The sequence below is a fragment of the Panulirus ornatus genome, chromosome 10 (genome assembly GCF_036320965.1).
Source record: "Panulirus ornatus isolate Po-2019 chromosome 10, ASM3632096v1, whole genome shotgun sequence".
Classification (NCBI taxonomy): Eukaryota; Metazoa; Arthropoda; class Malacostraca; order Decapoda; family Palinuridae; genus Panulirus; species Panulirus ornatus.
In genome coordinates, this window is record NC_092233.1 from 17,325,959 (window position 1) to 17,340,569 (window position 14,611).

General features: G+C 42.4%; 1 protein-coding gene across 2 annotated transcripts in view; it reads left to right on the forward strand.

Annotated features, from left to right (window-relative positions):
* Positions 1-13,954: 13,954 nt before the first annotated feature.
* LOC139750812 (uncharacterized) overlaps positions 13,955-14,611 on the forward strand; it is a 105,439-nt gene continuing 104,782 nt past the window's right edge. For both annotated transcript variants that reach the window (XM_071665577.1, XM_071665575.1), the window contains exon 1: positions 13,955-14,024. The gene's annotated coding sequence lies outside the window, so the exon portion shown is untranslated. The remainder of the gene's footprint in view (positions 14,025-14,611) is intronic.

The following is a 14,611-nucleotide window of genomic DNA, read 5'->3' on the forward strand; positions in this document are numbered from 1 at the left end:
ACAATGTAGTACACGTGTGTACCACACCAATTTACTTAAATTATCAAATTCTCATTTATATAAGATATTTGTTTTTTTCATAATCCTCCTCGTTAGCTCCGATGCTATCGATAGGATAACGCTGTTGAACCCGCTGGGAGCGATGAAGAATGTGTGGAAGGATAGACGTTATCTCGGAGAGCAAAAATGGATATGTTTGAAGGAATAGTGGTTCCAACAATGTTATATGGTTGCGAGACGTGGGCTATAATGATAGGGTAGTACGGAGGAGAGTGGGTGTGTTTGAGGACAATATATGGTGTGAGGTGGTTTGATCCAGTAAGTAATGAAAGGGTAAGAGAGATGTGTGGTAATAAAAAGAGTATGGTTGAGAGAGCAGGAGAGGGTGCGTTGAAATGGTTTGGACACATGGAGAGAATGAGTGAAGAAATATTGACAAAGAGGATATATGTGTCAGAGGTGGAGAGAACAAGGAGAATCGGGGGACCAAATTGGAGATGGAAGGATGGAGCGAAAAAGATTTTGAGTGATCGGGCCATGAACATACAGGAGGGTGAGAGGCGTGCAAGGAATAGAGTGAATTGGTACGATGTGGTATACCGGAGTCAACTTGATGTCAAAAGACTGAATCAGGGCATGGGAAGGTCTGTGGAGCCTGGCTGTGGAAAGGAAGCTGTGGTTTTGGTGCATTACACATGGCAGCTACAGACTGCTTGTGAACGAATGTGGCCTTTTTGCGTTTCCTGGCGCTACCTTGCTGAAGCAGGAAGTAGCAATGCTGTTTTCCTGTGGGTCGGAGTGGCGACGAGAATGGATGAAGGCAAGCAGTATGAATTTGTACATGTGTATGTATGTAATGTCTGCTTATGTTTAAGTATATATATGTGCGTATGTGGGCGTTTATAAAAATATATGTGTATATGAGTGGATGGGCCATTCTTCGTCTGTTCCCTGGCGCCACCTCGCTAACGCGGAAACCAGCAGTTTTATATATATATATATATATTCGTCATTTCTCTTATGCTACCCTTGAGTTATGGCTAAGGTTATGGTAGGCTACGATTAGTGGGTGAAACCCTGGTTGGGGTCTGATGAAGTTGATTTATATGAATACTTTAATCCAACATTCTGTCAACACTTGAAGATGATTTTGGGTATGAGCTCTCCGGCAACATTGTTGAGCTTAGTGTATGTTTTTATTTTTTGTACATCAGAATTTATATTGCTGTCTCTTTTCCAATAGTAGAATGGAAAGGAAAATCAACTACTTGGCAGATAATAGGGATATGGATTTAAGACATAGATATTATGGATCATTATATATTTCTCTACTAACGCTCCACTAAAGCAACAACGAATTTCACAACAAAAGGTTCAGGCGGTGTGTTCAAAGAATTAACATCTACCAGAAAAAATGAAATGTAATCTTTAAACAAAAGGCATATGGAACCCAAACATGTTAATGGTTGTATAATGAGCGTACATTCTAGAGATGAAATATATTTACAAATTTAGTCTCCTTAGGTACCACAAGCCTCCTGCTTGACGTTGTAACATTTCTCTCTCAGTGTTCTCATTGCTGCACAAATTAAATGTATTTCAGAGCTATGCTCCAGTGTGTGTGGCAATGGTGTTGACTTGAGAGGATTTTAAGGGATGATGCATGATGGTGTTGAGGATTACAGCGATTTGTTGTTCCATCTATAAATATTTCCATCACCTTTTACTATGGGTGACAGAAATACGAAGTTTGACTTACTTTATTCTCTTGCTGATGGTATTCTCTTTCCTCATCTTCTTTGTATTGATGATTGATTGCACTTCTGTACTTCACTTGTCAGCTGCTGTTAAGACTGAAAAGTGAGTGGTGATAAGAAATGAGGTGTTGCAGTACTCATGAAGATTCATATCTCAGACTTCTGAACATCCTCATTACACCTCATAAAGCCTGAGTATAAGCCCAGAACATCTACTCAAGGAATTGGACAGACTTTGATACCCACCATAAAAGTATATCTGACCCCAGGCAGATATGATAAGAAAGAATGAAAAGATGATAAGCATGCTGCTGTTGTGGAATATCTGTGCCATTTGCATGACGGTGAGCAGGGTTGGAAAGTCTCATGAGTGAAGTTTCAAGCCTTCATGAAGGATCTGAACTGGTTAGGGGTTCCACTGTCACTTACAGTACATCAGGTACTCGATGTGAATCAAATTTAAAGTTGAATTTTCTTATAATAGCTTCAGATATTCCTTTATGGTGTCCATTCTCATGAACTGACCGTAGTAGTCAGCTGTCACCAATTAATGTCGACCTCTGATGACAGAGATATGTCCTTACCTTCTCTTATAGTCATCCTTGAGCTTCATGTTTCTCAGACAATCTGCAGATTGTCTAGACGAGTATGGTGTGCAAGTCGTCCATGATTTAGTGAATTCATGGTTCTCAGGTGACATGAATTTACACCCGAGTGTATCTTTTCCCTTAGTGCCTAGCACATGAAGGAAAGAAAAACTAATTCTCCTCTAAGAATTATGCCATCATAGATAGTCATCTTGTCCTTATAATTAATGTATGAGGATTGACATGTTGGGAGGTGGGGTCGTCTCTTTAAACCACCCTTTCATGATTTTTCTTTTTCTCAGTTGCTTGAGATTTGGGTCAAGGGCAAGCATGTTGGGAGGTGGGTCTTCTCCCTGGGCCATTCTCTCACAATGGTTTCTTTCAGTAGCCGGAGAACTGGGTCCATCTAAGTTGCTTCTTTACTTCAGAGTTACACATGAAAACTCAATCTTTCACTTCCTTCATCATTTTAAAGAATATATGTGAATCATCTATACACATAGTGTCTGGAAAAGTGTTTGCAAGTGATAGTGCCAAAAATGCTCCGAAGGGGATAAGAAAAAGTATATCTCGGAGATGAAAATGAGAGTACTTATAGGTAATAAATAATATGGCTAGGAATGCATCTTCATTATCACACATTTTATAGTGATCATGTTTAAATGTTTGTCTCCAGGAATACATCTTGAATGTTAAACAGGGTATTCCCGTATATCTTTTGCCCATTTCATCTTCTGCCTCAATTTTCTTGAAACAGGTCATATGTGATTCTTTTCCTAAAGTTCTACTGGTTTTATATTATTCATACAGTATCGCAAGAGAGTTCTCTACTATCAAGTAGCCTTTAAATTATTGTAAATTGTTGGCATTCACCATATCCATGTGTAAGTTCATTCCTGCCATCCACCCTCTCACCATTTCTTGCACTTCTTAACTAATTAGTATCTTGTCATGGCCTCTGGTTATTCTTATAATGACTCACATGAATTGTTTTACTTTCAAAGATTTCTCATTCCCAGCATCAAGTCAGTTGCATTGTGAATTTTTTTTTTCAAAACATTGAATGAGAATGATAAGATGGCATAAAATAGATAATGAACATATCAAAATTGCAGTAGATAATCGCTACTAAGGGAAGATAGGTTTCTGATGATTTCTACGTGTTTTTTCCACTTTTATATCTCTTGTGAGCTGTCTGTATGTATCCCTGCTGCCAGGGCTCATCTGTTACCCCCACCCCCAAGCATTATCAAGTATTTTGTATCATTATCTTAAATAGAGAGGCCTTTCATTGTTATATTCCAATTTTGAAACAAATTATGTTTGGCATGAAAGAAACATCTTAATTTTCCTCAAGTGAATTTGCTCGGAAACACCTGGTTAGGTCGACACATTTTTTCCATGCTGATCACAATCCTAGGATCGAATTTTTTTTTTTAAATTGTTTATAGTGATATATATCATGGTTGTTTGCTTCATATTTATTGACTGCCACCGCGCCAAGCGAGTATTATGGAATATTTTATTATCTTTTTGAGTATAGAAGTTTTTCCTGACTTAGTCCAGAATTAAGGCATTCTTATCTTTTTTGGACAAAAGAAAATTAAAGTTTTAACAACATTATTTGTCTGAGATTAAACTGTCATGGACACACAACAGGAGAGGATAAATGAAAAATATTTGCCCCTCCCGGATGCCACTGGAAGTATTTAAACCTCATTTGCATCACGTCGTTAATGTTCATTTTACGGTGTATTTAGCATCATCATCATTCATGGTCGAGGAACAATAGTTCACTAGACCCTGAGGTCGGGGTTGATGTCCTAACGAGTGTCACAAAGTCAACAAGTACAACTGAACTAGGCACATCCTTTAGTACACATTTTCTACTGGTTAAAACCATCTTATACTGCCAGAATACCTTTTGAGAGTTACCAGATAAATGTCATTTCTGTGTACATCCTGATTCCATGGCGTGAGGAGAGGACAAACGTACAATGGTTAAAAATGTCAGAGGAGTCGCACATTTGACCGTTTAAGTAGCCCTTGTGCAAACCTAACTGTAACACCGTTGCCACATCTTCCCTCCCTAAGTTCGATTTCTTTTTTATATGAATAATACGTAAGGAGCGAGTACTGGAAATCTATTTAATTATCTATCGTGGATGAACGTTACAGTGCATTCGTATGGGTTGATTTGGTACCATTTGGTATGGCATGCATCACACTGAAGATGTTTTCGGTGGGATTCAGTTAGTATAAATAGTACCAGTAGTTATGGTTACATAGTTATAGTTGTGGTCATTTTATCTGTTTGGGATATAATGGTTGTATTGGTACCAGTGTCATTGGAGATGGTTGTATTGGTACCAGTGTCATGGGAGATGGTTGTATTGGTACCAGTGTCATGGGAGATGGTTGTATTGGTACCAGTGTCATGGGAGATGGTTGTATTGGTACCAGTGTCATTGGAGATGGTTGTAGTTGGTAATGTATTTGAATAGTGGTTGTGGTGTTAGTGGTCAAGGTTGTGGTACAAGCCTTAGTTGTTGGTGACGATTGTAGTGATACCGGCTCTTGATGGTTTAGGATATTGAGGACCTGGGAGTGAAGGGATGGTAGTGGTTGAGGTGGTATCGACAGTTTGATGTTGGTGTAATTAGTGGTAGCGTATAGTGTGGTATTTCAAGTGGAAGGTGCTGATTCGTAGTGGTAACGGGTTGATATTGTGGTGGTTGATTGTGTTGTCAGAAGAGGTCATGGGACATGACATGATTCTCTGCTGGTGGCAGTGGTTGTAGTGGTGGTAGGTGTTGTACTGGTGATGGTAGTTGGATGTGTAATGGTAGCTGGTGTTAATAGTAGTCGGAGTGGTAGATGTTGATAGTTTTGGTGTTGTAATGGTTGTAGTGGTAGTGGGTGTTGGCGACAGTGTTAGTAGATGGTGGTAGTGTTTGTAACGGTAACTGGTGTTGTGTCGTGGTTGCTGTTGGTAGTGGTAACAGGTGTTGGGAGGTGGCAGCGACGGTGTCAGTGACTACAAACAACGGGATTGCTGTGGCTTCTGTAGTGATGGTAATGATGATGGTTGTGGTGATTATAGTTCTGGTTGTTGTGATGATGAAGGATGGTGTCATCACATGAATTACGTCTATACGAAATTATAATGATCACGTAAATAGTAAGAAAAAAGTCAGATTTCTACATTATGTTAAAGATTCGTTAAGAAAATGGTTAGAAAGTCTTGAAATGCTTAGATGTAGTACATCTTGATATGTACAGGACACATGGAGTAGATAGATGTTCACGTTTTATTACCTCTGGGCGTCAACAGTTCGAACCCCTGTCCTCCCGCTTGGGCAGGCCGGTATGCTAACAACTGGACCACGAGACGACAAAAGTGGCCTCAGACCAACCAATTGGAACATGAGTGCCACGTCACACCTCGTAACCTGAAGGAGTGAGGCGAGCGGACTATCCCTTGCCTTCTCAGGCCACAAAGTGTGACGGGGGATCGGGATCAGGCTACGAGATGTGACGGGGGATTGGAATCCAATGGTTAGCATACCGGCATGCCACATGATATGTCAGGGGTTAGAATCCACTACTGAGGTATATGATTCCATGTTTTTTTTTTATATTCTTTACGGGAATGGGATGCTAGAAGTTCTTAGATTCTATTGTTGGTGATCAGGGAGTTTGATGTGATCTCATTATAATTTGTTTTGATAGAGGAAGACATCAGGAAGAAACAGACACGGAGGAGGAAGCATTGACCCAAGGAGGACACACACACACACACACACACACACACACACACACACAGAGGCTTCAGCAAGCCATGGCAAAGCGTGACTTGCCAGTCTAGGGTACTTGCACAGGGTATGCAAACAACACGGCGGGTTGAGTGGATGGCGGGGTTGGATTCCTGGGCGAGGTGGGGAGGGGAGGGTGTGGGTGGAGGACTCTCCTCAACGGCACTTCTACCACCGGAAACAGCCTCACTTCCACGTAAGAAGGGCCTAAAATTCGACCAGGTCATCGACACCCTGAGCGAGGACTGTGTACTCTCGCCCCCGGTGTGACCAAATGGGCTCGGGAGACCGCAAGGTGGTATGTACGTAGCACGTGTACGTGATGACTGGCCACCAGGTGTGGAGCACACGGGCCACCAGTGACCACCCTTGCCACCAGGTGTGGAGCACACGGGTCAGCAGTGACTACCCTGGTCAGCAGGTGTGGAGCACACGGGCCAGCAGCAGTGACCACCCTGGCCGCCAGGTGTGGACCACACGGGCCAGCAGCAGTGACCACCGTGGCCGCCAGGTGTGGACCACACGGGCCAGCAGCAGTGACCATCCTGGCCACCAGGTGTGGAGCATACGGGCCACCAGTGACCACCCTGGCCACCAGGTGTGGAGCACACGGGCCAGCAGCAGTGACCACCCTGGCCACCAGGTGTGGAGCACACGGGCCAGCAGCAGTGACCACCCTGGCCACCAGGTGTGGAGCACACGGGCCAGCAGCAGTGACCACCCTGGCCACCAGGTGTGGAGCACACGGGCCAGCAGCAGTGACCATCCTAGCCACCAGGTGTGGAGCACACGGGCCAGCAGTGACCACCCTGGCCACCAGGTGTGGAGCACACGGGGGAGAGACTAGAGACGGAGTGGGGAGAGACTATAGTGGTAGCGGGATGAGGGGGAGACTATAGTGATGGCGGGGTGAGGAGGGACAGTATGGATAGGGATGGGTGGATGGTGGTGGTGTTGTGGAGGAGAAACATTATTCTGGATGTAGAGGATTAACGTGGGGGTGAGGAAGGCTACGGCGGGGCGGGGCGGGGCGGGGCCGGGATGGTGCTGGTGAGGGGGTCAGGGTAGACGACCCCGGAAGGATACACAACGGAACCAGCACAGTGTAGCCAACGGCGGTGTCTCCCTCCTACCAATGGGAGGCTGTCGTCGCCTGAGGGAGTGGTGGGGGTTGGTGGGGGCAGTTAGGGAGTGACCGAGCCGGGCAGGCTGGGGTGGTGGAGCCCAGCCTCCATCTGGGGGTGTGCTGTAGGGGAGAGAGCTAGTGAGTGTCAGGTCAGGGGAGGTGTTGCTGTGGGGGGAGAGCTGGTGAGTGTCAGGGCTGGGAGGCAGGCTGACTGCCCCTACCCCCCCCCCCCCTATGAGCAGTACGCACTATGCTCTGGATATATAACTGCGTATGTGTGTCACACAGTTTATATAAACCAGACTTTTCTCCTGCTGTCATTATAACGGTGTTCAGGTTGGTGGTAACGCTTGTTTACCAATGGCGTCTTAGCTGCGTCTCTGCCTTGTATATCAACTGTTTGTTCAACGTCTTCTCTCATTCTTGTGTCTCCCCTGACAATGTGATCATTATACGAAAGTGCACTTGGGAACGTATTATGTTTCATTTTACTCGCGGTTATCAGCATATACTAGATTACGTGCACTGTGACCTCTTGCGAGATATATATGTATATATATATATATATATATATATATATATATATATATATATATATATATATATATATATATATATATATATATATATATCATCCCTAGGGATAGGGGAGAAAGATTACTTCCCACGTATTCCCTGCGTGTCATAGGCGACAAAAAGAGGAGGGGGGAGGGGGGCTGGAAATCCTCCCCTCCCGTTTTTAATTTTCCAAAAGAAGGAACAGAGAAGGGGGCCAAGTGAGAATATTTCCTCTAAGGCTCAGCCCTCTGTTCTTAATGCTACCTCGTTAACGCGAGAAATGGCATATCTATCTATCTATCTATCTAGCTATCTATCTATCTATCATCTATATATATATATATATATATATATATATATATATATATATATATATATATATATATATATATATATGCAATGGTACCATAATTATTCCTAGAAATTAAGGTTCAGGCAGAACACCTGTTAAACGTATACTGTTTACCAAAGAACGTGTCGTTCATGCATTATGACTCCTAAATGTCGTTCTTGTTTACCTCTGACGTCACACTCCCGCAGGCACCAACTTCCGCCGCCCTGGGGAACGCTCGTCGACGCCTCCGTCATGAGGGAGGTTGACCGTCATGCGCGGCTGCGCGAGAGAGGTGAGAAAGCTTTGCCAAAGCCAAACGGCTTTCCTGACTTTACCTGTCATTTTTACGGTCGTTCATATCTGTTCTTTGTTTTGTCTGTGACTAGATGCTGTCTCCTCATCAAGGATAGTTTCATATATATATATACTCTGTTATACTTTGCCCAACCCACCCACATAGGTATGTTTACACATAAACACCCACACACGCACGTATACATATCCATACATTTCAACGTATACATACATATACATACACAGACATATACATATATACACATGTACATATTCATACATCCATTCCCGCCGCCATCCGGCCACACATGAAATATATATATATATATATATATATATATATATATATATATATATATATATATATATATATATATATATATATATATATATATTATCCCTGGGGATAGGGGAGCAAGAATACTTCCCACGTATTCCCTGCGTGTCGTAGAAGGCGACTAAAAGGGGAGGGAGCGGGGGGCTGGAAATCCTCCCCTCTCGTTTTTTTTTTAATTTTCCAAAAGAAGGAACAGAGAATTGGGCCAGGTGAGGGTAGTCCCTCAAAGGCTCAGTCCTCTGTTCTTAACGCTACCTTGCTAATGCGGGAAATGGCGAATAGTTTGAAAGAAAGAAAGAAAAGATATATATATATATATATATATATATATATATATATATATATATATATATATATATATATATATATATATATTCAGCATTTATCAATGTCCGTAATCACTGAGGCGAAGCGTGTTCATGTATTACAAGGAAGTGCAATAACCTCTCTTCGTCATCCACTGATAGTGCCTCCAGGTCTTTCAGTAAGGGCATCTCTACCTACATTCTGTCGCTCTACCTTTCTTTCACTTTTCCGGTCTGACGGTACAACAGCTGTCTCTCCAGTAGACAAAGCAACTCTCTTTGGTTTCCGATTCTCCTCTAGCTTAACCTTTAACGGCTTTAACATTCCTACACTCCCTGATGCTCTTCTTAGTAGTCTATGCCCCTCTCTGTAATCTCCATTTGAACTGTGAGAAAAGCGGTTCTCTCCGGACGTAAACAAGGTTTAGGAGTCTGATTGTATCCATTCCCGGGTCCTGGAAGTGTGCTTCTGTACTTGCGTCTGTGCTCGCTCGTCTGTTCCGTTTCTGTTTTTTAAAAAAAAAGACCTAGATCTATTCGTCTTAGAAAGCATGCGTTGGTACATCCTATCTTCTAAGAAGGGTGACCGTAATGACCCCCTCTAACTATCGTCCTGTTGCTTTGACATCTGCCATTTTCACAGTCTTTGAAACCCTCCTCAGCATCAATATTCTCAGACATCTTGAATGTCACAGTCTTCTCTGATCATCAATACAGCTTCTGTTAGGCGAGATTCACTTTGTGATATTCTTTCTTGTCTTAATAATGTCTGGTCGTCATCCCTGAAAGATTTTGGGGAATCCTATGTAGTTGCCCTTTATGTTCCAAAGCTTTTGACAAGGTGTGGCGTCGGGGGTCTCATCTCAAAGCTCTCCTCTTTTGTTTTCTCTCCCTCAATATGCTCCGTCGTATCTAGCTTCACTGGCCAATCAGGCTGTGTAGATGTTGATGGATTAGCCTCTTCCCACTTTCTCCATCAACATTTGTGTCCCTCAAGGTTCTCCCCTGTCTCCTATACTCTTTCTTCTTTTTGCCAAGTTTCCTTTACAAATACCTCTCTACCCTTTCAGTAGTTCCCAACAACTGTGGCCTGGCACTTTTTGAGACATGATTTTTTTTTATTCCCTCGAAAATTCGTAAATACTTTCCTTTGTCTCTTTTATTTGCTTTTCATTGACTTTTGCATAATTTAGGTAACGCTCGGCCTTGATGTGGTCTTCTGTTCGTAACTGGGGCTTCTAATATATAAATATATATATATATATATATATATATATATATATATATATATATATATATATATATATATATATATATATGTATATATATATATGTATATATATATATATATATATTTTTTTTTTTTTTTTTTTTTTTTGCTTTGTCGCTGTCTCCCGTGTTTGCGAGGTAGCGCAAGGAAACAGACGAAAGAAATGGCCCAACCCACCCCCATACACATGTATATACATACGTCCACACACGTAAATATACATACCTACACAGCTTTCCATGGTTTACCCCAGACGCTTCACATGCCCTGATTCAATCCACTGACAGCACGTCAACCCCGGTATACCACATCGCTCCAATTCACTCTATTCCTTGCCCTCCTTTCACCCTCCTGCATGTTCAGGCCCCGATCACACAAAATCTTTTTCACTCCATCTTTCCACCTCCAATTTGGTCTCCCTCTTCTCCTCGTTCCCTCCACCTCCGACACATATATCCTCTTGGTCAATCTTTCCTCACTCATTCTCTCCATGTGCCCAAACCATTTCAAAACACCCTCTTCTGCTCTCTCAACCACGCTCTTTTTATTTCCACACATCTCTCTTACCCTTACGTTACTTACTCGATCAAACCACCTCACACCACACATTGTCCTCAAACATCTCATTTCCAGCACATCCATCCTCCTGCGCACCACTCTATCCATAGCCCACGCCTCGCAACCATACAACATTGTTGGAACCACTATTCCTTCAAACATACCCATTTTTGCTTTCCGAGATAATGTTCTCGACTTCCACACATTCTTCATATATATATATATATATATATATATATATATATATATATATATATATATATACATACATAAGAATTATTAGTCATATCATCATCAGTGCCTATAAAGAATATGCGCATTATATATAATGTGCGTAATGTTGTAACGAATAACACCAAAAATTAATAGATAATGACTGCCCCAAAACATACTTAAACGTGACATATAGACACAATGATTCCTAGTTCAGATGAAAATCCTTCCATTCGAAGTTAAATGTTTTTTTACGCTAAAACACACAGTTAAAACGACACTATCAATCAAAATCCAATGAGATTTATCTGGGAATACAATTTCTCTGTCGGGACCTCATTTTCACGGAGATGGGGTTTGTTCCCGTAGGACACGATGTCCTCCAGTATTACTAGGTGGTTGTACAGTCAGCTACTGGCTAGTACAGAGGTAGTACACTGCCAAAGTTAGATGCGCGTCTCATCATGGAGTCTGAATCCCCAAACTTCGATGGCTTGAAATATCTTTCCCCTCCGAAATTATGTTGTTACGAGCGTCGCAATTCCGTATCGCTGATAAAGGCGATATGGTGATGAGGCAATTAATACGTATTGATTATACTGTCTTGTTCCGAGCTGCCGACAACATGAACAGGCAAAACACGTCTGTTCTTCCCTCACTTAATATTGGTCGAGTGTAGACGATTGTGGCTCTGACCTTGAGAAGAAAAAAAAGACGATAAAATTTTTTGATAAAAAGAGATTGGATATTTTTTTTTGCTTTTAAGGACCATTCTAATGTTAACCTATGGATGAAATGGGTTATGAAGTAGCAAGTTTCATAAGGAATTTATAACCGCATTTCCCATCGGCCAGGATAGGTGGTTTCACTGGACACTAAATTTTCAGCAATGCTTAAGTAATGTACTTACACATAGGTAGATTTTGATGGGAAATCGTTTATATGTACTTTTATCTTTACTATGAATCTGTTCAGAGTGGAATTAGCAATAACCAGAGTTTATGTGGAATATTCGTGTGGTTTTAAAATTACCAAGTTGCTTTTGTACTTGATTGAGATAAAAAGCATATATTGACACGTATAGACCAGTTACTGTAGCTTTCATATATATATATATATATATATATATATATATATATATATATATATATATATATATATATATATATATATTGCTATTAAACTAATATTCATTTAAGAAAGGCGATGGTATTTTTAATTTCATTCCACATCCGAGCTAAACAGCGTCATGTTGGGAATTCAAATAATTGAGAAACAGGAATCTCATATACAGACATTTAAAGCAAAATGAATCGTTTACTTATTGTCTTTGAGACAGGTTCACAGTGTGAATGACAAACTTTCAACCATTTAACTTTATGGTGACAAAAATGGATGAGCTAATGATTAGCCTACTGGGTAACCCCAGCTTTTCACACAAAGAAATAATTGACCGATGACAGATAAAGAATTCTTTAGATTGAAACTTGCTTAACCCATACTAGTGTTTGTGTCGCTGTTTAGGTTGTCAACACAGATACTCATGATTACCCTCCAGTGCAATGTTTGTAAAGAAAGATTTTACTTCAAAATTAACTATAACACAACTTCTGAAGTCTATATGACACATTCAAAATATAATCATTTCATCATCCACTGATTGGTAGTCATTGGTGAAATGAATGTTACTAACAGAGTGTAACTGCTGAGGTACAATCATGGCTATTTGTTCTGAATAGTTGCCTCGTCTTGCCAATGTGGATGTAACATCTGTTATGGTTTGTATATTGGCCATTAGTTGGCCAGATAGTGAGCTGTTAATACTGGAGTCCTGCCTGACCAACAGTAACAAACCTGGTAAAGCTATCAGTGAGGTATCGACAGAGTTACTGTGTTTTAAGTTAGATTCAGATAAGAGCTGCCTAGCTGTTTGAAATGAGTTTTGGTGATAGGATGTTCGACTGAATTGTAGCAAATGTTGTTTATTTAATTTACGTATTCACATATCTTAGGTAAGGTAGGATTGTGGAAAAGAAAGAAAAGAAAAGGATGGCTGAAGGAAGATTATAACTAGAGTTGACTACGGTATAGAAGCGAATGAAGCATGGGGAAGGGAGGGCAAGACCGAGAGGGAGATGGGGTGAGAGAGGCTTTGAGGTACCGGGGCCTGAATATTCAGGAAGGCGAGAGACAGCAAAGTGGCGAGATGTGGTATATGGGGGATGGGAAGGGGGTGGTGACGTGCTGTCAGTAGGCTGAAGTGGTGAGGAAAAACCGAAGTTTTGACCTACGGATGGTAGGCTCTGGTGTGGTGCAGTAGAAAATGATAGCATTAGAGTGGACATGAGCGAACGAGGCCTCTGTCTCGTTTGTTCGTGGGCATTACCTCCGTGAAGTGGGGAAACGGCGTCCAACTGGTACTGAAAATATCTAGACAATGTTTGATTTCTTCTTAGAAGCATCGACAGAAGCAGCCAAGGTAGACCCGACTAGCTGCAGCCCTTGACGGCCTTGCCAGAGTCCCAGATCGAGTCTTATTGAGCCCTGAAAGTCCCTGATTAAGGTTCTTATTAGACTAGCCTGCTGGAGCCCCTAGCAAGCCCCCCCCATACTAGCCTAGCGGGGGTCAGGAAAGAAACGACTAAACGTGACGTGGTGGGCGGGCTGCCCTCCCCAGCCCCCAGTGACGACCGACCGCTGGCTCGGTGCATCACAACAGTTGAGTCTCACTGTACTGGTGGCTGGCTGGTGAGTGGGTGGGTGTTGCGTTGGTGTACTGGTGAATGGTTACGCTGTGTTGGTGCTGTACCGGTGGCTGGTGAGGTGTGAAGCTCTGGTAGTGCTGTACCGGTGGCTGGTGAGGTGTGAAGGTATGGTAGTACTGTGCTGGTGGCTGGGGTGGTGTGACTCTCTGCTGGTGAGTGTTACGCTTGTTGGTGACGCTAGGCTGGTGTTGTACTGGTGGGTAGTGTGATGTGACGCTGTACTGGTGGTGGCTGTTGCGGTGTGACGCTGTGCCGGTGAATGGTGCGGTGTGAAATGTGACGTTTATGCTGGAGGGTGATGTGACGTTTATGCTGGTGGGTGGAGATGTGACGTTTATGCTGGTGGGTGGAGATGTGACGGTGTGATGGTGCTGTGTCGTGGATGGTGTAGTGTGACGTTGTGTAGGGTAGTGAGATGTCGCACGTTACGATGCTGTATTGGTGGATAGTGTAGTGTGACGCTGTGCTGGGATGGTGTAATGTGACGCTGCGATTGCTCTTTGCTGGTGGGTGAAGATGTGACGCTGTAATGGTGCTCTGCTGTTGGGTGTTTCCATGCTGGTGACTGACGTCATCCTGGTGTTGTCCTGGTGACTGATGACAAGTGGTGACTGTTGCCATCTGGTGACGAATGGCATGCTGGTGCCCACTGGTGAATATTGCATACTGGTGACATGCGCCCTGCTGGTGGT